Consider the following 27,906-nt stretch of genomic DNA (forward strand, 5'->3'; position numbering starts at 1 on the left):
TAATCTCTCTTTTCCATCCCATACTCTCTCTACCACCCCTACTCACTCTTTCACACTTCCTCTCTCTCCCATGCCCTACTCTCAATCTCTATCCCCATCTCATACTCTCTCTTTGCCACCTCTACTCTCTCTCACACTTCCTCTCTCTCCCATCCTATACTCTCTCTCACTTCCTCTCTCTCCCCTCTCCCATCCCCTAATTTCTCTCTCTCTCTCTCTCTCTCTCTCTCACACACACACACACACACACACACACACACACACACACACACACACACACACACAACAATTCTCCCCACATTTCTCTTGCTCTTTCCTTGCATCTCCTCTTCCTTCTCTGTGCACTAATTAGGTCTCAATAGTGTGTGCACACTATAGCGCCCACATGCTATTGGGACCCAAATTACAAAGCTTTAGATAGCATGTGTGCACTATTCAAACCTTTGATTTAAAACCAAGCCTAAGTCTTGGTTTTTCCCTGGAGATCTAACCCATAGGTTTGGAGTTTATAAATAGGTCTTAGACATGTTTTTCTGCAAATATATAAAAAATGATTGATTTTTCTTGTGTGCTCTCCTTAAAGATTCCTCATGGTTGGACATCGATAAAATTAGGTTACATGACATTGTAGGTCTTTGTGTTAGCTACATAACCATATAATTTATTTTTAACTTGAACTATTTCAAGCCTTTCATGTATAATTTCTTTTGAATGTATGTCCATTTTTTGTCAAAAACCTACCATGTACTAATTGGGCTATAGATTTTAGCTCATTCATCAAACTTTGCAACAACTTAGTTTTCTAGAAACTAGACTCCATTCTACACACTTTGAAAAAAAAAAGTTTTGATTTTAGATTAGTTTTCAATTATTTTGAGGTAGAGGACATAGATATTTCATGTTTTTGGGATGTATCTAGTTAAAAAATTCATTAATAAAAATACACATTATAAAATTACTTGAAAAATCTAGGATAAACTACATAGTGTTAAGTAACTTTTGACTATAGTGATTAGAGAATTTTAAAAAAAAAGTTAAAATTTTAGGGGGGCCACACTTTGTACTATGTTATGTTTTTTTTGGAATAAAGAAAACCACTTTTTGTGGCCCCCTTTTTTGAGGACCTAAAACTAAATAATTTTAAAAAAAAATTAATATTTTAGAAACTAGATTCAAAGGAATACAAATTTTGTTTTTGTCATATCTTAAAATTTTGAGTGTAACTATCCTCAAATTCTTTTTGAAGTTTAGAAATTGTTGATTTCAGGAAAAAGCTGTCCACTTATACCCCTCTTTTGGCACCACAACTTGGTGCACTTACCCTACATTGTTCTTTTTGTTGCTCTAGCTCAACTATTGCCTTGTCATCTATGTTCATTTTTGTTCCTCCCTCAATAATACCGTCATTCTTATCATCTTTCTCATAATCCTTCACCTAAATAGGCTCTTGTTCACCTTCCTTTACTGTAGCAAGCCCATATATTACCTTCCACATTTGTGTGGACTTCTTAACCACATCTTTAATATTGTTTTGCAAAATGCTAAAGGTTTTATATTTAGGTACAAATCTAACTACATATTTATTCATAGCCTTATCAATATGTGCCCTACTTAGTTTAGGTATCACTTGTGCAAGAGATGCCTCTCTTATATGTCTCTCCAAGTTTAAACAATAGTGTCATTTCTGCTCAACTCTATCATATAAGATTTTGGGCATTGAGTTGGCAATTTCTAGTTGCATACTCTTGAATTTTTCCAAAATCTACATGAGAGAATCTTGATAAATCTACACTATTCTTAATATTTTCACATAAATTCTCTAATTCTAATAGAGGATTGTGACTCACCACTTTGAATTAGCTATTTTCATCTAATTATTTTTTCGCCTCATCAGATTCTGCTTGTGCAACATATTTCTTTTGATGTCTTTTCTACACTTCACCTCCCTGCTCTATAGGTTTTGTCTTTTCTTTAGCCTTTTGTGGCACTAGCATTTGTAATAGGTGTTATTTCCTTGGATTGGCTCAGCTTGGGGACCTTCTTGGATTTTTTCATAAGTTGGCCCTTAGCCTTCCTCTCCTTTTTTTTGTAGGAGTAGGTGCTTCCTTGGCTTCTTCTCCCTCAACAACTTCAATAGATTTAGTCTCCTCTTCCTACTAGTCTTCTCCCATTCCTTGAGTAAGTGTAAGTGGTGCTTATACCTTATATTCTTCTTCCTCTTCATCCTCTTCATCTTCATCTTCTTCTTCTTGCTCAACACCCTCACCAAATTTATCTTTTAATTTCTTTACCAACTTATCCTTTTTCTTAATAACTGAGGTGGTCTTCAATTCCATTATGATTATGGAATTTTCCATTTCATATTTTCCAAATGCCTTAGCATTTTTATCCACCTCTTCTACAAGTAATGTAGTAATAGCTGAAAAGGTCTCATCTACATTTATTTCATATCCAAATGGCCATAGCCATCTCACCATTGGTGTTGCAGTTTGGACAAATGTATAGTTAGCATCCTCTAGAAAATAAAAATCATCATAATTTTTTTCTACTAAAGATATTGGTATTCTTAATGTCTTCTTCATTGACTACTTGAAGTCTTCAAAATAAATTGTCATCACAGATTCAAAATTTTCATCCAATGGTTTAATATATTCACCAATCTGTATTTCCATTGATTTGTTGGTTTTCCATGCAACTATGTTAAATGTATGAAAAGTGTTTTAAACATAAAATAAAATGCATATCAGTATAGAACCAAATTTACATTGTGCACTCTTTGTCTTCCTTATTGCTCATGAGTTCTCCATCAATTGTTGTAGTTGTAGCTCTAGAAGATCATATGTGTGATTTTTCTTAACAATTTTATATCCCACATCCACTATAATATAGGGTACACTATTCAATCTAATATATTGGTAGAATTTGTGTAAAATAACCCTTGTACTACAAACTCTATCAATGGATCACTAATGGTATCAATTGGCATTCCTCTCTTGTTCCATTTTTCTCCTATGTTCTTCTCAATAACCTCTTTTGAGTCACTTCTCAATGTCTTAGGCCAATCTAGGGTCGGATACCCTATTACCCTATGGATTATCCTTTTACTTATTCTAATAGGTCCATTATCCAAACATAATGAACTATCATGTATTTTTCTTAATACAATTCTTATCCATTCAATTTTGAATACATTTGGAAACTCTAGGGCTCATGTTAACCCTTTCTTCTCTAGATTTTTGAATTCCTACTTTAGTACACCATTATCATAGAGTCTATCATATGCTTCCTTGATCTCCAAATCTCCACTACTACCAATTCTATAGTTATAGCATTTCCTAACATCTTGCACCATTAAAATATTCAGTGGTATCATGGCTAACACACCAGAGGGGTCTTCCTTGTAAGTAATATCAAGAATAGCTTTGAATAAAGGTTTCTTAACTTCATTACTAACTGGCTACACATTCAAAACCTCCTTACTCTCTACATTCTTTGAACTAGATGCCATTGTGTGAAACTAGGGTTTACAAAAATATAAACTATGTAGCTCAACTCATGATAAATACATTGTAAGATCTGATGAAATGATGTAGAATCACTATACAAATCTTCCACAACTTCTTTGAATGGATTTCCAGATCACCTTCTACTCTCCTTTCTCTTTCTTAATTTCAAAATGATGAAAAGTGAGTAAAAAATTGATCAAATATCCCTTGAAACTCTGCAATTAATGTTGAGTTCTTACACAAATGTAAGCTTAGCATTAACCAATTTTAGGTTTAGTCAACATCAATTAACATTCCATTTGTTTAGCATATGATCTCGGCATAAACTAGCCAACTTGATAGCTCGACATCTTCTAGCATTTCACTCGACACATATAGGAAACTTTTCATGCTCGACAGTAACATGAAAAACATAAAGAATTTTCTTGGATTCCTAATAACATTTTGCATCTTTGTTCATGCTAATGTAATCATTTTAGTAATAAATCCTTTGAAACTAATGTATGATATAACCTTTAAATATTAGTCCCACATACCTCGTGATTGCTTTATTTGATGAGGTGTGGTCACTAACCCATTGGGTCAAGTGATCCCTTCTCCATTTGATGTGCTACAATAATCTTTCTTCTTCCATGAGTTATTCATTTCATTTCTTACATTTTCAACATCTGCCTTGCCTTTGCCTTTATCAAACTCACAACTTGGTGCTTTTGACCTTGTTGGGGAATACCTACTAATGTGACCAGTCTTCAAACAACTAAAACATGTGGTTTGAATCAACCACTTTTTGTAATCACCTCTCAAGTGTCTCCTAATCAAATTCTAAGGAACATGTCCATATTCTTGACAATAATGATAGCTATATCTTGTATTATATTCCCAATTATAAGAGTTTCCATTGTTCCTTACCTTTATTTTCCTTTTTGATGACCACATGGATTTTCATCTACACTCAAAAGCTCTATGTCCATACTTCTGACAGTTATAACAATATCCTTCAAATCTTTGTGTTTCCATGGTCTTGGTTCTGCATTCATGTGCCTAATGACATTGTTTATTGCACTTATGGTAGTAAACCATGCTCTTATGTTTGACATTCTGATCTACAGTCTTGCTCTTACACACATTAGCAATATGTCCTTTCTTACGACAATTATGACAAGTAGGTTTGGAATTCTTACCTGTGTTGCTCCTATCCTTAGAAATTTTGGATGATTCTCCTTCTTCAGTACTTGTGCATCCTAGTCCAACTGTATCATTATTAGACCTATAAGATCTCAATAATTGCTCAAAGGATTTGATGGTTTCACTTGGTTTGTTGAAACTTTCAGTAAATTCCTTTTCCCTTTTTAGGTCACTTTTTAATTTCTCATTCTACAAATTCAATGTTGTTATCTCAATGTCTTTGACATCTAGCTCACAGTCGGCATTCATCATTTGACTCAGTGTATCCAATTGCATGTTGGAAATCTTGGTTAGCTCTAATGATTTCTCTACTAGTCTATTGCTCAAAACTCTTTTTTTCTCTTCAATCATGGCTTTCTCTTCCATAGCTTTCTTCTTCTATTTAGTCACCTCACATACTCGTATAGCTTGTGATTGTTTCTCTAACTTGAGATTTCCAATTTCCTTAGCTTGGGCTCTATTCCTTTTCATTAGATCTACAACTACTACATCAAATTCATTGGAGTCTCCAATACCAAATAGCTTAGTAGTGTCCATCTCTTTGTATTGTGTCTGATTTTCTTCAATAGCAATTTGCTTCCTTCTCTTCAAGGATTTCTTTAAGTCTTCTCTTGCTTTATTCAATTGATGTAGAATGAGATGTATTTCAATCTCTCTATTCTCAATAATATTTCCCAACTTGTAAACTTCCATTTCTAGGAACTTTCCTCAAAGTTGTACAGATTCTCTTTTAGAGAACAAGGTTCTGATAACAATTGTTGGAATTACAATAGGAAAGGTAAACTTCTGAGAGGGAGGGGGAGGGGTGTGTGAATCAATAGTTTAAACTTAGATCAATAAAACTTTCATCACACATCTATCTCATGCATTCAATAGATAAACTAAAATAACATTTAAAGTGCCATAATTCTAAATCATGTAAATATATAAGCATTCACACACATATGACACTAGATATGATTACCCAAAAACCATCCAAATGAGAAGGTAAAACTGGGGTGGGGATGACACCCACAAATTTTCACTACTATAGTAATAAAGTGTATTCAATAAAGGTTACAATGTTTTGACCATGAAACATGATCTATCCTTTGAAAAGTCTACCCTATTAAAGGCTTACAAAGCCTATTAGGTCTCACCTTGTTAAAGGATTTCAACACCCTGTTAGAAATGTGCCTTGCCAGAGGAATTTAACTCACAATTATGTAAGAACCTTGTTAGAGGATTTCAATATAGCCCATTAGGACTACTCTGTTAAGAGATTTTGATTGAAATTACATATTAAAATGTCTCAGCATGAATTGATCCTATAGTTAGCACTTGATTGCTTGATAATAAATCATCTCTAAACTAATGAATTCTCGATCCTTCTTGATCAAATGTCTCTTTGTTGTATGCTCTTCACCTCCTTTTTTCTCTTTTAACTAATTTTTCAATGCAATTTCAGATCATGACTCCTTAGTCACCATGAATGCTCTATTTCCCCATGCAAATTTCTCTATGCTCTCCTTCATTTACCTTCTACACACTCTTGAGAGTTTAGGGTTTTTCTTCCTTAAGAAGACTTAGGTGACTTAGAGTTAGGTATGAATCAATGGTTGTGATTCAACCATTTTCCCACTTAATCCTTCCCATTTTATGATTAGCTACAGGTATTTGCATTGGGAATCCAACATAAGATTCATCCTTATCTCCAAAATATCATAATTCATCTTTAAGTTAGCTAAAAAATGGTTTACATAGTTGTTTGTGCCTTTACAAACAACTATGTCAAAATTGTCTCACTCAGCATCTGAAGTCTCTAATGCTCAGCATGTATTGATCTTTATACTATGAATCAACATTTGTATCACTAGACATTCACTACTTGCTTGACTCCTTAATCACTCAACATAAACTGTCTGCTTGAGACTTGAGCGACTTGGCACATGAGCGGCTCAACACTCACTATTTAATTGGCATGCACTATAATAATCATGTTGTGCTTGGCATGTAGCACTTGTTTGGCATGAACTAAGTAAATGAATTAAGTGTGTAGACACTCTTTTGTCAAAAAAAATCTAAGATTAACAACCTTTTTATTGCTTAACATTTCTTTTATAAGGTCCTTTCAACATGGTGTAGTTTCATTCATGTAGCACAAATTTTCTCCTTCTAAAGCACACTCCATTTTCTCTCCTCCAGGTCTACCTAATATTGAAAATGTCCTCAATTGCACAAGGTCTACTTTAACTATTTTCTTCTAAATTTATTTTTCTTTTATTATCTTTTAATAATAGCCAATTTCAATAGAAAATATTTAATACATAGCTAATTTCGAGTTCCTCTTGTTGTTGATGGTGTCGCCTGAGATCCTTTTTTTTGGTTGATCCACTTTACGTACTAGTGTTTCAATGGGGGATGTGTGTCTTCCTTGATAATCTCTTGCTTGGAGGTTCCTCTTTCTCGTATGGTTTTGGCCTCAACTTCTGTTGGTGTGGTTTTCTTTATAGTTTCTAAGATTTGAACTCGACAAGCATGTATATTCCATCACTAAATTAGTATGTTGTGACAAGGTTCATTGAATAGAACATGGATCAAACTAATATTCAAGAGAGGTTAATTGAAATTAGATCACAAAAATTAATTAGAATTAAATACTCTTATTTCAGTACTTAGCCAATGGAGAAAGTGGTATCCCAAGGACTGAAAATATCTAAATTATCATATTGGAAGGCACAAGCACAATGTTGTGCATCTCTTCTTCAAGTTTATACATATATGTTGTATTGAAGTTAAATATTTGCTAGATATATTTATTGCTGATTTTTTCATTGTTAGTTGTAACTGACTAATATAGACATGCATGAGGTTAAGAAGATTACATAGAACTCACAAAAATTGTTAGAAAAGTAATGATTGTTAAAGAACCTTGCTTTGAAAATTATATCAGTGGAAATTGAGAAATTCAGTAACCCTCTTAAGAAAATCTATAATCTTTTTATATGGGGTGGAAGACTAATTGTTGTAGATTACTTTTCTTTGCTTCCCACCCATGCCAAAGTTGATAGAATATTTCCTCCCCTCTTTGAATTGTGGTTACCATATGTCTTCATGCTATTAGTTCTTCTTCACTAGTAGTCTTCAACCTTTTAGCATGATTTTTGTTTCTTTGGTAAGTTTTTTATTTTCCAATACATTGGAAACTTCTTCCTTGGATGAATTATCACACTCTTGATTTAGAGATTAGAAATGGTAAAATTATTTGTGCACTTACCTTAACCTCCTCCATAATAGAAAATATAATTGAGTACAATACAAAGACATATACAATAGGGTATGAATAAGTTCTTACTTTAGTGGTAGATACAAATTGCATGTAGAATGTCTCATAAGAGCCGTGTAGTAAACTATTCATCTAAAAAAAGGACCCATTTCATGTGAACATCAATTTATAGAGTGATCAACCATGTACTCCATAACTGTCTAGATTAGAGGCCTCTAAATAAGAATCTAAATCTTCTTTTGCTCAGATCCCCCAAAATTATCTAATTGCATTTTTCTCTTGGATTAATTTTGCTACACTGATACCATGTGAGACTTCGAGCAAAATTATGGAAGCCTGCAAATATTTTACACAAATAATACCATGCTTTGATTCTTCCTCTCTATTTAATAAGAATAAATATAATTCTTTTCTTTTTCACATCCTATATTATAAGAACCACCCTAAAAGGACTCCCCAATATATGAATTGTTTCATCAACTAAAAAAATAAATCATATTTAACCTTGAAACAACTACAAGAATGTTGTAATATTCCGAACACCTGGTGCATGCTTTCAAAATTTCAAAGAAAGAAGAGACATAATACATGTTTTAGAAACCTCCCAAATAGCCATCTATTAAACACCACAACACGTATGCCATCTATTCATGCTTTCTCAACTTTAAATTCATGATTCAAATTTCAAATATTGTTAGTAATTGTGAATATAGGTCTGCACACTTTATAATCTCAAGTGACATTTTAAATAACAAATATATAGAATTGCAGTAACATTCTTTGCCACTGAACTCAAAGGAGACCATAAGTTTTGTGGAAGGTGGCTAGATAGTGTTGTGATAGGGTCTTGATCAATATAAGTATTTTCCAAAATAGCTATTGGTTTTTCCTAACTTTACCTCTATTTCTTATCTATTCCTCTTATCATGTGCTCCTCTAATGTGATCATGCCCTACAAATATCCATGGTAATTACTATTAAAAAACCTTCCTACATTAATTTTTCAAACAAGTCCTCTAAATGTAGTTTTGAAGGGGATCAAAATATTACTAATTGTTATCCTTTATTTATAATCATATGTTAAAGGATAAATGATCAATTGTCACTAGTGTGTGTTCATTTCTATAATGATTGACATTTCTTTCCATTTTAAAAGTTTGGGCAAGTTTGCTATATCTTTATGTTCAATAGTCATGTTTTAGTGATCAATAGTCTTTAGTGTATATTTAGCTCTATTATGGAAGTTTTATATATAGTAGAATGATTATTCTAAATATATAAGTACACCAAAATATGCTATGACAATAAGAAGTTCAATTCCATTAAGACAATTTTAAGATTTGGCAATCAAGAAGAAAACTGTAGGTTCCATGATGCATTCAAGAAGTTTTGAAGATTTAGTGGTATGCTCAATTTTGAGAGGCACAAATAGTTCTTTGAATTTTCTATTGATGTCATTTTTGTCCTCCGTTTGGGTCCTATATTGTGTTTCTTCCCAAACATTTCTTTTCTTATACATTGTGATCAAATTATATGCATTTTGGTTATGGTGAGTTAATGGGCAGCTTTCTCCAATTGTTATATGTAACTAGCAAAATGTGAAGGCTACAGATAGAGTTTCCTCATTCAAGGCTATATGGTCATCATAGTTATAGCACAATTAACGATCATGCCTCCTATAAATGTGCTTGATCTATGTCTAGTGTACATTTTTTAGAAAGTATGACTTTAAAAATCTCTTGTTTCAAATTCTTTTCAATTTTTTGCTACTACATGATTATAATATTGTTACACAATTTGTAGTAGGGAAAATCTATTAATAAAAGTTAATATTATTTAATTTTATATTTTTGAAGTACCAAATGCTACTACTCTATTGAATATAGGTAATAAGAATCCTCTATTTGGATTTTTTCTTCCTTCTCTTATTCTTTGAAGGATAATCACTTATTGAGTTTGTGGACAATTTTTCTAGATAAGGCTAGATAAATATTCTCCAAAATTACTTAAAATGATGTTCTACTCATATAGATCATATTTCATTGTTGTATTTCAAAAATCTGTATTCTTTCATGAAAGTGTCAAGATATAAAATAGATTGAGATCTTGGCAACATAATGTGTTGTGAATAAGGAAGCATGCACAAGATTAATGTGGATCTATTAGCAAAGATAAAGTTTAGATTTATGAAGGCTTCTATGGATAGATTTATGAGTATATATAGGTATTATGCAAATTTAAAGAGAATTTTGAAGAGAGTATTGTGAGAAGCTTCTATGGAAGTTTTATGAGACTTGAAAAAATTTTAGTAGAAATTTTTTTGTCATCATAATAGGAATTTGAGGAAGAGGGATTGTGGAGAAAAGATTATCCATCATCTATAGGACAAGCAACATTTTAGGCAATTTATTGGCATCTCTTTAGGAATGTATCAAAAAAAGTTGAACTTTGCATTATATTGACCAACTCTACATATTAGAGGATATTTAATACTAATTTTATATGTGTCATCTAATAGCATGTGCATTCAAGAAAGGAAAAGAACTATTAAATTTATCAGTTTTTTTGCAAATTATACCAAAAACTCTTCAATTGTAGAGTGAAAAGACTTGTTCCTATTGTTTATATAATCACTAAGATTGGAAGCCTTGTACTTGTACAATGCATGTTCTTATGCAAATAGCTTGCCAGATTAGACATGGCACCAACCATTGCTACAAAAGATTGTGATTTTGACTATTGTGCAAGGATAGTAGAAATTTCATTGATATTATTCTGGATTTGAGAATGGCCTACAAATTGACCAGTAGAAAATCATGAAATATCATAAAATATTAAAATGAAAAAAGTGAACTTGGCATTTGGAAATAGTAACTGAAATATTTAGGTATAAATTACAATTTAACCAAAGTATTTTGAAAGTAAAATTCAAAATTTAAATCAATAGATACCATATATAAACCTAGCTAGACATGTAGCCAATGAAGTTTGACTTTTACACATTGTAATTTACAACAAGGATTGTAAATTGTGAAATTATAAATGTTACCTTCTTTCCTAATTAAGTGTTTCATGTCATATAGAATTTATAATACTCTACTTCCTCCCTATAATACTATTCAACATATCAACACACTGAAACGAAATAATGAGAATAGTTCATGAATCAATGGATACATTAGAATGATCTAATATCATTTGTTTCCACTATTCAAATTCATCTTCATGTCTCCCAATTTACAACAAAATTTATCAAATGCAATCAGACATGATTGTAGATAAATAGAAACAATAGAATACCTTAGAGAGGAATAATTTGAGCCAATTACTTAGAAATCCATTCTTTTGAATACTTCATACACTGTAACTAAATTTCATAAATAAATGATCTTGACTATGGTGTCCTTCTACATTGCCTGATATCAAGTGATTCACACAGTTAGTTGTCATGCAATTATAGGTAAATGTTGAGCTTCAGTTGGTTTCGAGAATAGTTTAATATTCTCTACTAATTAGGGCCAACCATGTGAAGGTTGAAGATCATCCCCCCCCTCCCCCAACATCTAAATTCCCCATTAACATATAAAACTCATTCATTCTATTAATAAAATGTAACAGTCATGAATTAGCACATGATAACATTCATTAACACATTAGTTTCATTACAACATTAAAATTAACATTGAAACATAAGATTCATTAGAACATTCACATGAACATTCAATAGAACATAAATAAAAAATTCATACATAAACATCAGTCATTATCAAATAGGTTACATAAGTTCACAAGTCATTTATTTTTCCTTTTTTTCTTTTTATGTCCTTCCTTATATTGTTGCAAAGGCATATCCTTGTCATCATTGATATTTCTTCTCACCCATGGATGTGCACTTGTTGTCCTTTGTAAAGGTTGGTCCTCTGCAATAACAAATAAAAGGGTTAAATTTTAAAAAAATGAGACTTTAAAGATTTTAAAGAACATTGTAGTGCTCTTAACCTTGTCCAACCACATCATCTTGCCCCTTAGCTTGGACCTCAACACACTCATCATTTGCATCCCCTGCAACTACAATACAAGATGTTTTCTTAATCCCAACACATATTATAGTTAAATCTGTATTGCTACACCAAATTCAATTTAAAATTTTTACTTCTATTAATAATTTAAAAATTTAAAAATTGAATAGAAAATGTTTACTTGTATATACATTGATATTATTCTTCACCCTTATCATCATCACGGTCATTGTTGTCATCAATATTGTCAATACCACTATCCTGGCCATCATCATCATCGTCATCATCATCATCATCATCATCATCATCATCATCATCATCATCATCATCATCATAATCATCAATAGAAGCATCATCATCATGACTAGTAGAAGCATCATCATCATGACTAGTAGAAGCATCATCATGATGATTAGTAGCAACATCATTTTCTTCAAAAGCATCATTGACTAACTCTCAATCATGATCCACTTCTTCCTCTTCCTTGGTATCTTCTTCTTCCATCACATTGTACTTTATTAGCCTTCCCCTTGGATCATGTCTAATAGAAAATGACCAACCCTATTTATGTGGAACCTCTACATAAAATACTTGGTCACATTGGCTTGGAAGAACATAGGTCTCATCCCCATTGGTTCAAACAATCTTGTATTAACCATTGAAAATCCATTCTCATGCACAATAATAGTTCTATTAGGATCATTTTGATTGAGTCATAGTCTATACTATTTGACAAAGAAGAGAACTACTTTGAAGGAATTAAATTCAAAGTCAAGTATATCAATCAAAATTCCATAGTATTAATTTTGAGATTATTGAGGATGTAAGTCATTTCTAGATAAAATATTGGTCGCTTGGAAGACTGCACTTATCCTAGAATCGCAAGTTCTCTTCATGTCATCTAAATCTTTGATGTGAAATTTATAACCATTGCAGAACATAGTCTTTTGGTGTTTTACCTACAATAATGTCAAACATATATAAATTATTCCATTAGAAGTTCAAAAATATATGGTTGATTAACAAACTTATAAGTACCTAGAGATCTCTTAAACCATATGCTACATCTATTTCCTTTTGAGTAACATTGTGATCTCCATTAAAATGAGCTTTTCTAACCAATGAAGATACAAACTCTCATTTTAATCCATGGCTAAAATGTTGACATCGTTCAATCTATACCGTCATCCAATGTTGATTGTTTGCAAAAAATAAATGTATTACATCCCACTCTTTAGCAGTTGTACAAAAGTAAATAGATGACTTAGAATAGATTTATTTTGAAGATTAAGAATGAATTAACTAATATAACATCTCATAATTTATTACCTTTCACTTTCCTAAATCTAACTTTTCCCACCAAGTACCCCCCTTAATTTTTTTTAATGGAGTCAAGATCTCAATGTAATCTATGTGGGTATTTGTTGTAAGATTAGGAAGATATTGAGTAATGTAAACCATCATCTAGTATGTCATATATCCCTCAATCATAGAACCCTCATGATGTGCTCTTTGTTGAATCAAACCCTTCAAAAATTTTAAGTTTTTTTCAACCATCCACATTGACCTAGGCTATATATGTCCACACAATTCAATCTCCTCAACTTCGTGTATGAGGTAGTATTCTTGTGCATTTAAAAACATTGAAGGTAAAAAAAATTTCATTTCACACATTAGTAGAGGAATTCTTTTCTTCCAATATTGTATACCTTCTTTATGGATTTCTTTAGGTTAAACCACCTACAAGGGATTCAAGACACAAAAACATATAAAAATGAGACTTTACATTATATTACATGTTTGATATATTGAATAAATATCACTAATTACCTCATGTATTTTCCAAGATCATATATCACTTGTTTGATATTATTGTTGAAGTTTCCTGGGAGTAATAAGGGTAGCACATACTACAACAATTGTTAACTGATTATTTCATTATTTTCTAACATAATACAATGAAAATTGAATGCAATTTCACAAATATATTATAAATATAAAAGACCATGACTTATCTTCATGAAGGTATGCCAATCATGCATTTTTAGCCCTAGGCAAAATTCACTTTTCTTTGATATGAGATTCTCAAAAAATCTTCTAGGAAATCTTATTTTTCGTATGACTTCTTTGATGTCATTACTTTGTTGCTCCATTAATAACCAAGGAAGGACACTTTCATTAATCTAGTCTCCATTTTTATTTGATTCAATGATTATTTTCATTGCATGGTTGGAATCATGAATGTCACTACAAATTTTGGAAAGTTTTTCTTTGTCACACCTTCCATCCAATATTTCACAGTGTTTCTGTTACATTCTTTTCAATATGAATGGTATCAAACAAATGTACAATTAATAGATGCTCATAGTAAGGAAGCCTACTAAATTCTCTAGGATAACATTTTAGTCCCTTTGGAAGGTGGTTAGTACTGATGCCTTGATGAAATCAAATTCTATTATATTCCAACTATCATAGGTGAGGTGTCATTCTTCATGGATTTGATGTAGTCTCTTCTTTCCCATTGAAAATATATTTTTTGGCACTTTGAAACTTATGTTTTTTGTGGAGGAAGTGCCAATTCTGAATAAACACCTGCTTTCTTAAACTTTTGGAATGATGAGATTTCATCTTTGGACCACACATTAGACATGAAAATTTTCCCTTTGTTTTATGACCTACAAGATAATGATATAGTTGGATTAAATATGTTCACTTTTAGAATTAGTATTATTGCGTATAACTAGATTTTAGCATAGCATACCACAAAAATGTGTCAACCCTTGGGCATCACGAATTGTCCATAGAAGCATTGCATGTAATATAAATTATTTTTTTCCAACTGGTCTAGAGATATCATACATAGTTAAACCTGTCCATAACACCAATAACTCATCGATAAGAGGCACAATATATGCATTCATATCTTTCACTTGGTATTTACATAGTTGAATGAACAATATTAGATAATTATTGTGGTCATTTCACTCCAAGACTTATAATTACATGTAGGTAATAATAAAATAATTAAATACCTAGAACAATCAATGCCAACATAATGTGCTCCCTCTTTATTGACATCCATGGAGGAGGGTTATTATTGATAACAAAATAAGATAAACCAAGTAAATGAATCTCATCTCTCCATATGGATTGACACATCAATTGCCAGAGAAAGCATGAGATTTTGAGGTTCCTCTTTAAAGTGAAGCCACTTTTCCTCTATGTCCTTAAATTCTAAAGCATCTGCAAGAATTTGAATAATGTCATCTCTACTTCTATTGTGTACATGGTAACCCATAAATTGTACCAAGCTACTACACCTAAATAATCATTTAAGATGTGGAATAATGGGGATGTAATGAAGAACCTCGTGAGGTGTTTTTTTTGTCACTTGATCATCTTGATATCTACTCATATGGCATTTGAGGAATTTTTTTTCGTTTCCATGTTCTTTATGATAAATTACATGATCTTGAGGACAATCATCTATTAATTGATACTCCATTTCAATATGTTTCATAGTGGTGCATACTTCTTGGTACAAGTGATGAAGAACATTTGACGGTGGTAACAAATAGTCACCTATCAATCTATGACAAAAAATATTAGTTGTTAGTATAAAAAATCTTAATGGTATAGATTTCACCTTTTATAGACTATAATGATGTATATATCACAAACCTTAGCATATGTGACATTGTTATGTTGGATAAATTATTCATAACCTTCAAATTCACCAACAACACTATAGCAGAGAGAAGAGATGATTAGGATCCTTCATAAAGGGTTGTGTTTTCCTTCTTAATTAGAGGTATGTCATAAATGACCTCAATGTCATCCTCACCATCATAATCATCATTATCATCATCAGTGGCAATAGTAGCAACACTAACACAAAATATTTCATGGATCAATGCATATGTATCATCATCTTCAAATGTATTTTTTGGCACATGATCATCATCTTCCATGGGATCATGAGCTTCTCCTTCAATACTCACACCTCCATGTTCCTCTGAGATGTCTTTGTCCATATCACGTACTAACCTAGGGAGATTGACCTATGTTACAATGATGATGATCAAATCCCCATTTTGTGGTTAATAAGTATATACAATATAACAAACAAATAAACAATTGATGATAATAAAACTCTCCTTTAGTGTGACCATTCTCCCAACAATGTCTCTTAGCTATTTTGATTTTGATTCTTCTTGTCTTTAAGCTGTTACAATGCTTGCAAGGAAAGTAAAAATTTTCATCACCTGGTCTTTGAAAGTTGCACAATCATCTAGCAATTGTCTCCCTATTTTGATCAAACTCCCTTGTATTATCTGACATGATGCTTCTTCACAGGAATAATTTATTCGTGTACCCTTATTGAGTTGGTTGTATTTAATGCTTATATCTACACATATGGTTTTGAAAGAAATATTTTGTCTAATTAATGTGTATATCTACAAAAATATTGGACATGTTGTACCTAATGTATATATTTATAATTAATGTGTATATTTGCATAAATATTGGACATGTACCTAATATTTATATCTACACATATAGGTTTGGAAGAAAATTTTGGTGTAATTAATGTATATGTCTACAAAAATATTGGACATGTTGTAATTAATGTTTATATCTGCACATATGGTTTTGAAAGAAACATTTGGTGTAATTAATGTGTCTATTTGCAAAAATATTGGACATGTAGTTAATGTTGATATCTTCACAAATGGTTTTGAAAGAATTTTTTTGGTGTAATAATGTGTATGTCTGCAAAAATATTGGACATGTTGTACTTAATGTTTATATTTGAACATATGGTTTTGAAATAAAAATTTGGAGTAATTAATGTCTATATTTGCAAAAATATTGGACATGTTTTACTTAATGTTTATATCTGCACATATGGTTTTCAAAGAAACATGTTGTGTAATTAATGTGTATATCTAAAAAAATATTGGACATGTTGTACTTAATGTTTATATGTGCACATATGGTTTTGAAACAAATATTCGGTGTAATTAATGTGTTTATTTAGAAAAATATTAGACATGTTATACTTAATGTTTATATATGCACATATGGTTTTGAAAGAAATATTTGGTATAGTTATTGTGTATATGATTTGCAAAAATATTGGTCATGTTGTGCTTAATGTTTATATCATCACATATAGTTTTGAGAGAAACATTTAGTGTTGAAACAGTACAAAAAGTTTTACAAAATTAACATTTACAAAAAAATGCACCTAAAGAACTATTAGCTCAAAAGTAAGAACATGGTGTTGAAATAGTACAAAAAGCGCTTGACATGAGAGATCCACAAGTGAGGTGTTGACCAATCTTGAAAACGTGAATGTTGAAATGAGAACTATCATGGATCAAACATCTATGTTAGAGTTACAACACAATATGAAGTTAAAAGCTATCAAGGATCAAACACCTATGCCCCTTGTCCTTTATCTTGTTCCTTGTCATTACTTTTGTTTGTAACTCCTTGTCACTCCCTCCATTCTTCTTCCTATTTTGGCCTTGTTTTCTTGAACATTCAAGGAGTTCTTCACATGATTCCTCATTAGTTCTTATTTTAATCAAATTATTTTTCCCTTCAACTTAGCCATCTATTGGTTTATCTATGTGTGAAATAATTTGATTGAAATAAGAATTTGAAGTAGGTCTCTTGGCTCCCAGTATAAATTCTTCCAGCAGTCATAATAGCTACTACAGATTCCTGGGAGTCAAGAGACCTTGAACCTATGCTACATTTTCTAGAGATATGGGAGAAGTTACTATTGGATTCAATGCTTCATAACATTTTGGATCATATAGTGATGCCCAAATTAACAATAGCAATAGATACTTGGGATCCTCATAGGGAGATTGTGCCAATACATGCATGGTTACATCCTTGGCTTCCATTGTTGGCCCAGCATATGGAGCCTTTATATCTAACCATTCATTATAAGTTGGGAAATGCACTTCATGCCTAGCATGCAAGTGATACATTTTCTTATGCATTTTTATCACCTTGAAAATTTGTTTTTGATCCTACTAGCTAGGAACTATTGATTTTTTAAATTATTTTCAATTGAAAAATTATTTCTCCATTTTTAAGTAACCTAAATTGTTGCTTCTCCTAGCTGTATTGTTTCTCTATTGTTATATATTCTATAATAGATTTTCAATTTCTTTCTCCATTTTTTTATGATGCACAGAAAAGCCCATATCATCTTAGGATAATGCTAAGGAAAGTGGTTGCAAATATATGAATAAATAACTCAAAAAGAAGTTAAATTAAATAAATAATTTGTGTGTTCGATGTTATTTAATGAAATACTAAACCAACTAATCATCATATACTTATAATGATCAAAGTATGCTCAAAGTAAGATCTTGGTACATAAAATTTCAGCAAAAAATAGAGGGAACAAAATTCAAATAGGGAGTCATATAGTATCTAACTATAATTTATGAATTAAACATAATATCAAATACAACCCTATTTACAATGTAATATCATTATGTGTATTTTGTTAGTCCACACCAAAATCAATAACCGCGTTTTTACTATACAAACTTTTTGTTAGTCAATAACCTTTTTCTTTTTCAAATTTGGGAAGTAATCCCCTTGAATTGGGCATACAATGTTTTATATCCAAGTAGTATCAAGACAAGCAGAAACAACTCCTAGAATTGTTGTTCATAGACCTAGTGGATATTCATGCACACCCAATTCGAAAGCTGCTACCATTAGATCTCTTTATTTCAAATAATCATATAAGAATTTGGGTTATGGTGCTTAACCCATGAGCACTCTAAACCTTATCTTATCCTCGATATCAACCAGGTACATTCTATTTCTCATTTGATTAAATTAGAAAAAAGACTTAATCCCCTCGTGCCTTTCAAGAATCAATTACATTCAGCATTGAGATCATTGCAATTCTTTTTATTAATGGTGGAATTTAGTTTTTATGATTACAAAGGAAACTATTGGAGTGAATGTGTTTCTTGATTAACATTAATAAGCTAGAGAGTAAAAGCTCATCCATACCCCAAAATGACTGAGGAAATCAAAGGCTTAAGAAAATAAAAAATGGAGTATATCTTAGAAGTGGAAGATCACCTAGCATTTGGTGGAGCTATGAAAGAGTCTAGGGTTGATAAAATTGAAGTAATATTACATAGCTCATGCTTTCAACTCTATTTAATTTTCTATTCAACAAATTAGGAAGAGTTTGTATAGTAAAAAAATTATTTTGCATATTCTGTGTATTTTGTAATATCTGCAATGATGTGTTTTTGTAAAATTTCTTTTGAAATCTACCCATTTTTCATGATCTACATTATTTTTTGTGCAAGATCTTGAGGTAACTCACTTAGCATGGGTTGAGTGAGTTTTATTATTTTATTATTTGGATTTCAGAATATGTATGCAACTCGATCATTTTTTCTATTGTGTAGATAACATGTTGTTTAGAAAGAAGTATAAAAGAATACATGTTTAGAAGGAAATAAAAAGAACATTTACATACGTACCTCCTTTTTCCATAGAAGAAAACCATAGAGAAAGGGCATAGTTCACAAGGGCACGACATGACAATGAAATCATCGAGCAAGGGCACGATAGTACAATGAAATTGTATAGCAAGGGCACAAGAAGACAATGAAATCATAGAGAAAGGGCACATAAATGAAATGCAGAGATCATGAGGGCACAACAACCAAATGCTCTGATCACAAGGGCCATGACAATGTTCACAACACCACCTCTTTTGCATGTAGCTCACTCCACCTCTTTCGCACACAACTCACCAAAATCAAAATCAAATGGAAAATTATTTCCATGATTCCTTTTTTTATGCTCTCAAGGGTAGCAAAGTCATCAAAACTTATTTATCTTATTTTATTACAAAATTTTGACCAATCAAAACTCAATCAAAACTTATTTAATAAAGCAATGGTGATAAGTAATTTATTTTATTTTTTGATGACTACTCTAGGATGATGCCTGTGATTTTTCTTAAAGAAAAATGTGATGCTTTTCAAATGTTCAAGTGGTATTTGGCTACATTTTTGAGAGAAACAAGTAATAGTTTGAAATGATTGAGGTCTACTAGAGGAGGAGAATTCATATGTAATGAATTCAACATATTTTGCAATGATAGAGGTATTGTAAGGTAGATGTCTACACCCAGAAGTCCACCACAATATAGCTGAAAGAAGGAATATATCTATCATAGATTATGCAAAAACATAGATGACTAAAAATAATGTCTCACAAAAATTCTAGAGAGAAGTTATAAGTACTATTTGTTATACCTTAAATCATGTACAAGTCAAAAAAGGTACTAAAAAAATACCTTTTGAACTTTGGTATCATCATGCACCTAATGTGAATTCCCTCAAAAATTTGGTCACAAAATGTTATAATCTAAAAGATACTAGGAAAGCAAAACTTGATGCAAAAAGTGATGAAGGCATATTCCTAGGATATTCTATAAAGAGTAAGAAATATAAATTTTTGAATTCTAACACTAACAAGAGTGTGGAAAGTGAAAATGTTAGAGTTGATGAATTTGCAGAAAAGAATGAAGCTGAATGCAAGAAGAAACTTGAAGATTACACAAATTTTCTATGTCTATGAAGGAGAACCAAACACCATTCCTAAACTTGAATGTCCAATTGAAGTGATCCAAATTAAGGACATTACCCAATCTCAGTAGAGGAGGGTTTTCATGCAACAACAACCTATTGAGCATCAGATTGTTAAAGTTGAGAAACAAGAAGTGGCTTTCAACCATCATATGGATGAACCTGTGATACGAGAAAAGATACAACAAGAAGGACATGAAGAGATTGAACATGTAGAACAAATTTAATTACCACAAGAAGTAAGAAGATATGAACCTATGGTAGTAATGTATGTAAGAAGATATCATACACAAGGTGAAATCATTAGAGATAACTATTATGGAATTATGACAATATTTTTTTTTTAAAATGATACATGTTTGTTGTGTGAGTTTGAACCCATAATAGTTAAGGATCTACTTCAGAATGAAGACTAGATAAGAGATATGAATGAGGAAATTGATTAGATTGAAAATAATAAGACATGGACACTAGTACCTAAACCAAAGAACAAGAATGCGATTGGAACAAAGCAGATAATTAGAAATAAGCTGAATGAGAAAGGTGAAGGCATGAGGAATAAGATAAGACTAGTTTGTAAGGGATATGCATGAGAAGAAGGAACTGACTATGAAGATAATTTTTATCCAATTTCAATATTGTTTGGTAGTCCTAAGGAGAATCACATTATGGTTGTGAAAAGAATAACGACCTATGTGAAAGGAACAAAAGACTATGGCTTATGGTATAAGAAGAAAGACAAGTTTGAATTGAAAGTATATAGAAATGTTGATTGGGCTAGAAATATTGATGACAAAAAAGAAAGCACTAGTGGAGGTGCTTTCTTTAAAGGAAAGAGGTTGATTTCATGGACAAGCAAGAAGTAGGGCTATATTTCACAATTTATAATAGAAATTTAGTATGTTCCTACGGTAGTGAATTGTTCAAATATTGTATGGGTTGAACAATTATTAAAAGGTATGAAGGAAGAGATTACTGAACCTATAGTGACCTATTGTGACAATACAAGTGTTATAAACATTTCAAAGAATCCTATGATGCATACAAAGACAAAGTATATTGAGATTAAGTATCATTACTTGAGAGAGTTAGTGCAAGATAAATAAGTGAGACTTGAAAATGTGAACACAAAGGCACATATAGCTAACATATTCACTAAGGCACTATGTAAAAAAGCACATGTGTACTTAAGAGGAAATTTAGGTGTCATAAACCTATTTTAAACAAACTAAGAAGAGATTTAGCATTGCATAAATTTTTTTTATCAAAATATCTTACATATTGACGTAGAAGATGACACTTTAGGTTCTGCCTAAAGTTGTGGATTAATGTATAGTGAGAAGAGTGGAAACAAAATCTATTACCTAATGATAGAGGAAGTAATTCTATAGACTAGAAATAGATGATACTTTTATGAAAACTGTAAGAATTTGCCTAAGGAAAAAATTCACCCAAGAACTAAGAACTCAAACACAAGCACAACTGTAGACCAAAAATGAAGAGAGTATGATCAGAATAAGAATGTATTCAATAACATGATACAAAGAGTACACTAAGAGTGCCTGAATATAAAGGCTATATGAGAGCTTCTAGAATGCATAGAAGTTAGCATCATGATGTGTCATACAACCAAGCACATGTCCACCAGATATGGATTATCCTCCATTAAGCATGGAAGTAAGTGCGGTGATGAGAGGATAAGCCTAGAAGGGTGGGACACACAAAACAGTGTTGTAGACACCATGTGCTCAAATAGAGGTGCGTACTCCTGCGTTATCAACATGACAACTCACAAGGTTGTACAAACTCCTAAGTGTATCATAAATAAAAATAATAAAATAATGCAATATAATTAAATAATGCATTAACCTAAGTAAACTTAAGTAAGTGTAAATATTAAAGTACTTATTTACACCAACAAAAACAAAGATGTCTGATAGTGATCCTGATATGGTGACTAAAATTTCTTTGGCATTGTTGTCAAAGAGGGAGAGATAGATATGTTGGATAAGAGAGAGACTATGATCTAGTTATACCATACAAGTGCTATGTATGGAAGTCACCATTCCTATCAATAAGAGGGAGAAAAATAGAGTATGTGCTGAAATGATAGAGGGAGAATATTGAGATTACATTTGATGAGAATAAAAATGAAACTAAGAAAGAGAGAACACAAATATAGTGGGATTTGAGTGGTGAAACACTTGAGGTGTTGGTTACTTTTTGGATTGCATGGTAACTTAGAAGACATTAATTTTGAACATGTTGCAATCAATGCCAAAGAAGGAGATTGTTCGAACTACAAATGTGGAATAATTATTATGTTTTCATTCATGTCAAACCCTACTAATAAGATGTTTACTAAAAGTGTAGCATTTTATATCATTTGATTGATGAACATGATTTGAAAAGAAGAGATCATGAGATGACCTAGTGAAATGTTGAGTTGGGATATGATAATGTGATGGAATTACAATGGGAACTCAATCAATTAGTACTTGACAAGATAACGTGTTGTTTATTCATTACAATTTAAGCAAGGAAGAAAGATTATTTGAGAAGAAAAAGAGTTATGAATCAATCAAGTTTATGAATTAGAAGATTAAGGAACTTAAGTATTATCAAGATGAAGAATATTGGCTAATTACAAGTATTGGTTGAGTTACAAAGAATGTCAAGTGATAGTAAAAATTGATTTGCATAGTGTAAACCAAGAAAGATATTTGAGTGGTGACTGAGTAATCTAATGATGGTGGAGCAATAAAATATATTTATGACTAAGTGTCAACAAGCTAATAGTTTGAGAAAGAATCAATATTTGTGGCTAACATAGTTGAATTCTCAGTATAATCAAAATGTGTTGACAATAACACATGGAAAATATTAGTTGACTGATTAAAGCCTAATATTTGAAAGATTATTTCTAGAAAGTTTAAGAAAGAAGAATAACAAAAGATGGCTACATTCATTGAATTTTTCAAATCTACTTGTAACCCTAAGATATACAATTATGTTTAAGTGGGAAAAGATCTAACCTACCTATTTAAGCAGGAAAACTAGATGTTTTAGATGGTTTTTGTTGGATTGGAATTTGAGAAGACAATTGGAGAACAAACTTGCAAAGGCGAGTGTGAAGTTTGTGATGTGAGAGATTGCTTTTTGAGTTTCCAAGAAAATCTAAGTTTTTGAGAGAGATGGATTCCAGTCAATGAGATAATGTTGAGCTTAATGGAGATCAAAATTTGTGAAATGAGTTGTATGTTATCAAATCAAACCTAGTTGCTACTTTATAATCATCATGACCATAGTAAATCCTTTTGATCAAGGTTGACCTAATAATCATTTTTAAGTACTTTTAAATGGTGACAGTCTAAGTGAATGTTCTAAAGACCTATAAAAAGTTCAATCATAATAGGGTGATTTAAATCCTTTAATAGGGTCACACCTAAGAATGTATTTTCTAACCATTGACAAAGGTCACTTTAGAAGAGTGAAAAGTGGTAGCATGTTGCTTGGTGATTTTTCTCAAATTGAGATTTTATGTGAAATACTAGTTTCAAATGTTTCTATGGATGTTTGTTACGTGTTTTTTCTACTTACTATTTTTAAGTTTGAAGTTTATTGTTAACTTTGATATTATTCTGCTAGTCTCCAATTACTAAACAAAGAGGTAAAATGTAATGAATAAGTTGAATAATGATGAAAAATTTTATTTGATGTGTTGTTTATAAGTTTGATTTAGTTTGTTGAAGTTGTTAAAAGTTTATTTTATATATCTAGACCTGAGGATAACTTATTCATCCCCCCTCCTCCTCTTAATTATTCTAAATATTCTAATAATTGTCACTGATTGTGAAGTCTCTGATAGAGTTCATAAGGAATTTGATGACCAATTTTAAGTGGTGCATCTTTAAATTTTTTCATCATAAAAAAATTGTATCTTCTATTTTCTTTTTATGTTCATTACACATTGATTCATACTTTTAATATTTGAAAGTTCCAAGGCCACTAATGTCAATAAGAGCATGTACAATTTCATTTATTATTTTTGGCTTTTTGTATAAAATAGCTTGTGTACAACTTATCTCTTTAGGTTCTATTTTCTTACTATCATTAGCCTAATTGTAATACCACCCTAGCAATAGGATTATAATTTATTTAGAAATACTAAAATTACTTTATATGATTATCATTAAAAGTGATGTAGGAGCATCCTAGGTGTAAGGGTAATCTTGTATCACCCCAAATATTTTATTTTTAGTCATTTCTATTTTAATAAGAGCTAGTAGACATGGTGGTTACTATTTATGGGAACTTAATAAATTTGGTAAGTTTTTCATATGAGCTCATAATGTTCTCATTTTCTGCAGGAAGGTTCATTTTAGAGATATAAGCTTACGATAAAAATATGATTACTCTAGCTTAAGTATCAAAGAATTTATTGCATATTTTTGACGGAAAAATTTGTAGAAAAATCTTCAGGCTCAAGGTTGGAGGTCTCAGTGTGCTCAGATGAGGTCCAAAATCTTGACAGTGGTTATAATAGCCAATTAGAGCAATGGTTTGTGAGTTATGGTCTTCCAAAGTTGGGCTACCCAAAATTTTCAAAATAATTGTCAAAAATGTATTTTCCCAACTCTATATGTTTTTTTAGGGTTTGTTGTCCCTACGTATTCATTTTGAGCATCTAGAACCTTCTTGGGTGGCATAAAATTGCCTATTTAAGAAAGGCCCAAACATTGTCTAGTAGAGCTCTAGGTGATAGTTCCTAGCACTATCTTGTAGATTACTATAATGAAGGTGCCCATTTGGCTTAGCATATTGTAATTGAGAATTCTATAATTCCACATTTGCAGTGATAATAACAAGTCTTTATTTTGTTCTCACATTTGTTGTGGTTTCTTTGTTTCTATTATGAGTTTATGGTATTAAGGGGAGTTCCCTACATCAAGTGGTACTAGAGCTAGAGTTCTTGAGTGTGTGGACAGATCATCAACTATGAGGCAATTCACACCAAGACCATGGTTTGGGCTGAGTTGTAAATAGATTGCCAATTGTGAGGTAGTTTTCACTATGGTTTCAATGGAATCACAAAAATGCCTCCATAAAGAGAGCATGGTGGAAGAGCTACAAGTGTTACACTTGGGGGTTTTAGAGCCCTCTAAAGACAAATGCAAGTATTGGAAGAAAAAATGCATAGAGGAATGAATCTTCCCATAAGAGACGAAAGTAAGGATGAGGATGAAGTAGAAGAAAATGCTGAAGAAGAGGTAGTTCTAAACCCAAACGAAGAGAGGCGTTTTAGGTCCATCTCTAAGATTGGAAAAAGACCTAAGTTTGAGGTTCCCACATTTTTGGGAAATCTTAATCTAAAGGAGCTTATTTATTGGATCAACGAACTAGAGGAGTACTTTGAGTATAAAGATATTGATTATCTTGATAGGGTCAAGTTTGTGAAGGCAAAACTAAAGGGACATGCAAAGATCTGGTGGTAGGAGGTTCAATTAGAGTGAAATAGAAAGGGAAATTACAAAATCACTAGATGGGATTGGATGAAAGACAAACTAAAGTGACAATTCATTCTCATGGATTATGAGCTTGATCTATTGAAGAAAATGCAAGGGTTGAAGGAAGCGGAAAAATCTGTTCAAGAGTATACCAAAGAGTTCTACCAAGTTCTCATTAGAATTGGCCATGTAAAAGCTAATAAGGAGAAAGTCACCCATTATCTTAATGAGCTAAGGCAAAACATTCAAGATGAGCTAAGTGTGGTTTGAATGAGCAGTATTAAGGAGGCATACCAGTTTTCCCTAAGAGTTGAGGAGGAACTAAGCAATTTTGACAATAAGAATAGTGGAAGAGGTCAAGGTGGAAGATCTATAAAATGATCTTATGGAGGCTATAATGATGATTAGAAGAATAGGGATGAGACTATATTGCTGGGTGCAAGATGACCAAAAGATCATGGTCAATGACCAGTGCTTAGTGAAGTTCAAGATTGGAAGCTACCAAGATGAGGTACTATGTGATATCATACCTATGGACATATGTCATATGTTGTTGGGTAGGCTATGGTAGTTTGATAGACATGTTTTACATGATGGGTGAGAAAATATTGACACTCTAAGGATGGAGTGAAACATAAGATGAAGTGGTTGAAGGATAAAGAAGAAAAGGTATGTAGTACTACCAAAATATGTTTTGTTGATGGAAAAGAGTTCCTTAAAGGTATGAAACATGAGCATATGTGTTTTTCTATAATTTCTAAAAATAGTAAAGAAGAAGTAGATGAGGTACCTACAGAAGTTGCAGATATCTTCAAAGAGTTTTCTGATATTGTATCATATAATGTACCTAATGGACATAGAGGAAGATCAGTCACCAGATGGATTTGGTTCTAGGAGCTAGTTTCCCAAACAAGGTAGCACATAGAATGACACCATCAAAAAGTGAAGAGTTGAATAGGAAAGTGCATGAATTGTTGCCGAAGGGGTTGATTTGAGAGAGAATGATTCCATGTGTTGTACTAGTAGTATTAGCACCAATGAAGAATGGAGAATGGAGGATGTGCACCAAGCACTTTTATGAGGCTCATGAATGAGGTTCTAAAGGAGTTTCTGGGTAAGGTTTTCATTTTTTACCTAGATAAAATATTGATCTTTAGCAAGACATTAGAAGAACATTTGATTCATATTCACAAGGTGTTTGATAAGTTGAGGGAAGAAAAGTTGTTGATAAACTTGAAGAAGTGCAGTTTTGTAAAGAAAGAGTTGGTGTATCTAGAATTCACACTCTCAAGAGAAGGTCTAAAAATGGACCCAGAGAAAGTGAAGGCTATCCTTCAATGACCTACAACAAGGAGCGTGACAGAGGTAAGATCTTTTCATGGACAAGCTACACTTTATAGAAAGTTCATAAGAAGTTTTAGTAGTATTTGTGGATCCTTGACTAAAATAATGAGAGGAGATAGGAAAGAGTTTAAGTGGAATGTAGGAGCACATAAGAGTTTTAATCTATTGAAATAGAAATTTACTAAGCAACCTTTTTTAGCACTTCTTGATTTTAACAAGGTGTTTCGAGTAGACTCTGATGCTAGTGGTACTACAACAGGAGTTGTTTTGAGCCAAGAAGGTAGACCTATTGCTTATTTTAGTGAGAAGTTAAATGATGCAAAAGGAAAATATTTTGTTTATGATCAGGAATTTTATGCTATAGTCCAAGCATTGAAGAAGTCAAGACACTATCTTCTTCCTAAGGAGTTTTTTTTGTATATC

The sequence above is a fragment of the Cupressus sempervirens genome, chromosome 10 (assembly GCF_028749045.1).
Source record: "Cupressus sempervirens isolate cs-2001-9-10 chromosome 10, ASM2874904v1, whole genome shotgun sequence".
Lineage (NCBI taxonomy): Eukaryota > Viridiplantae > Streptophyta > Pinopsida > Cupressales > Cupressaceae > Cupressus > Cupressus sempervirens.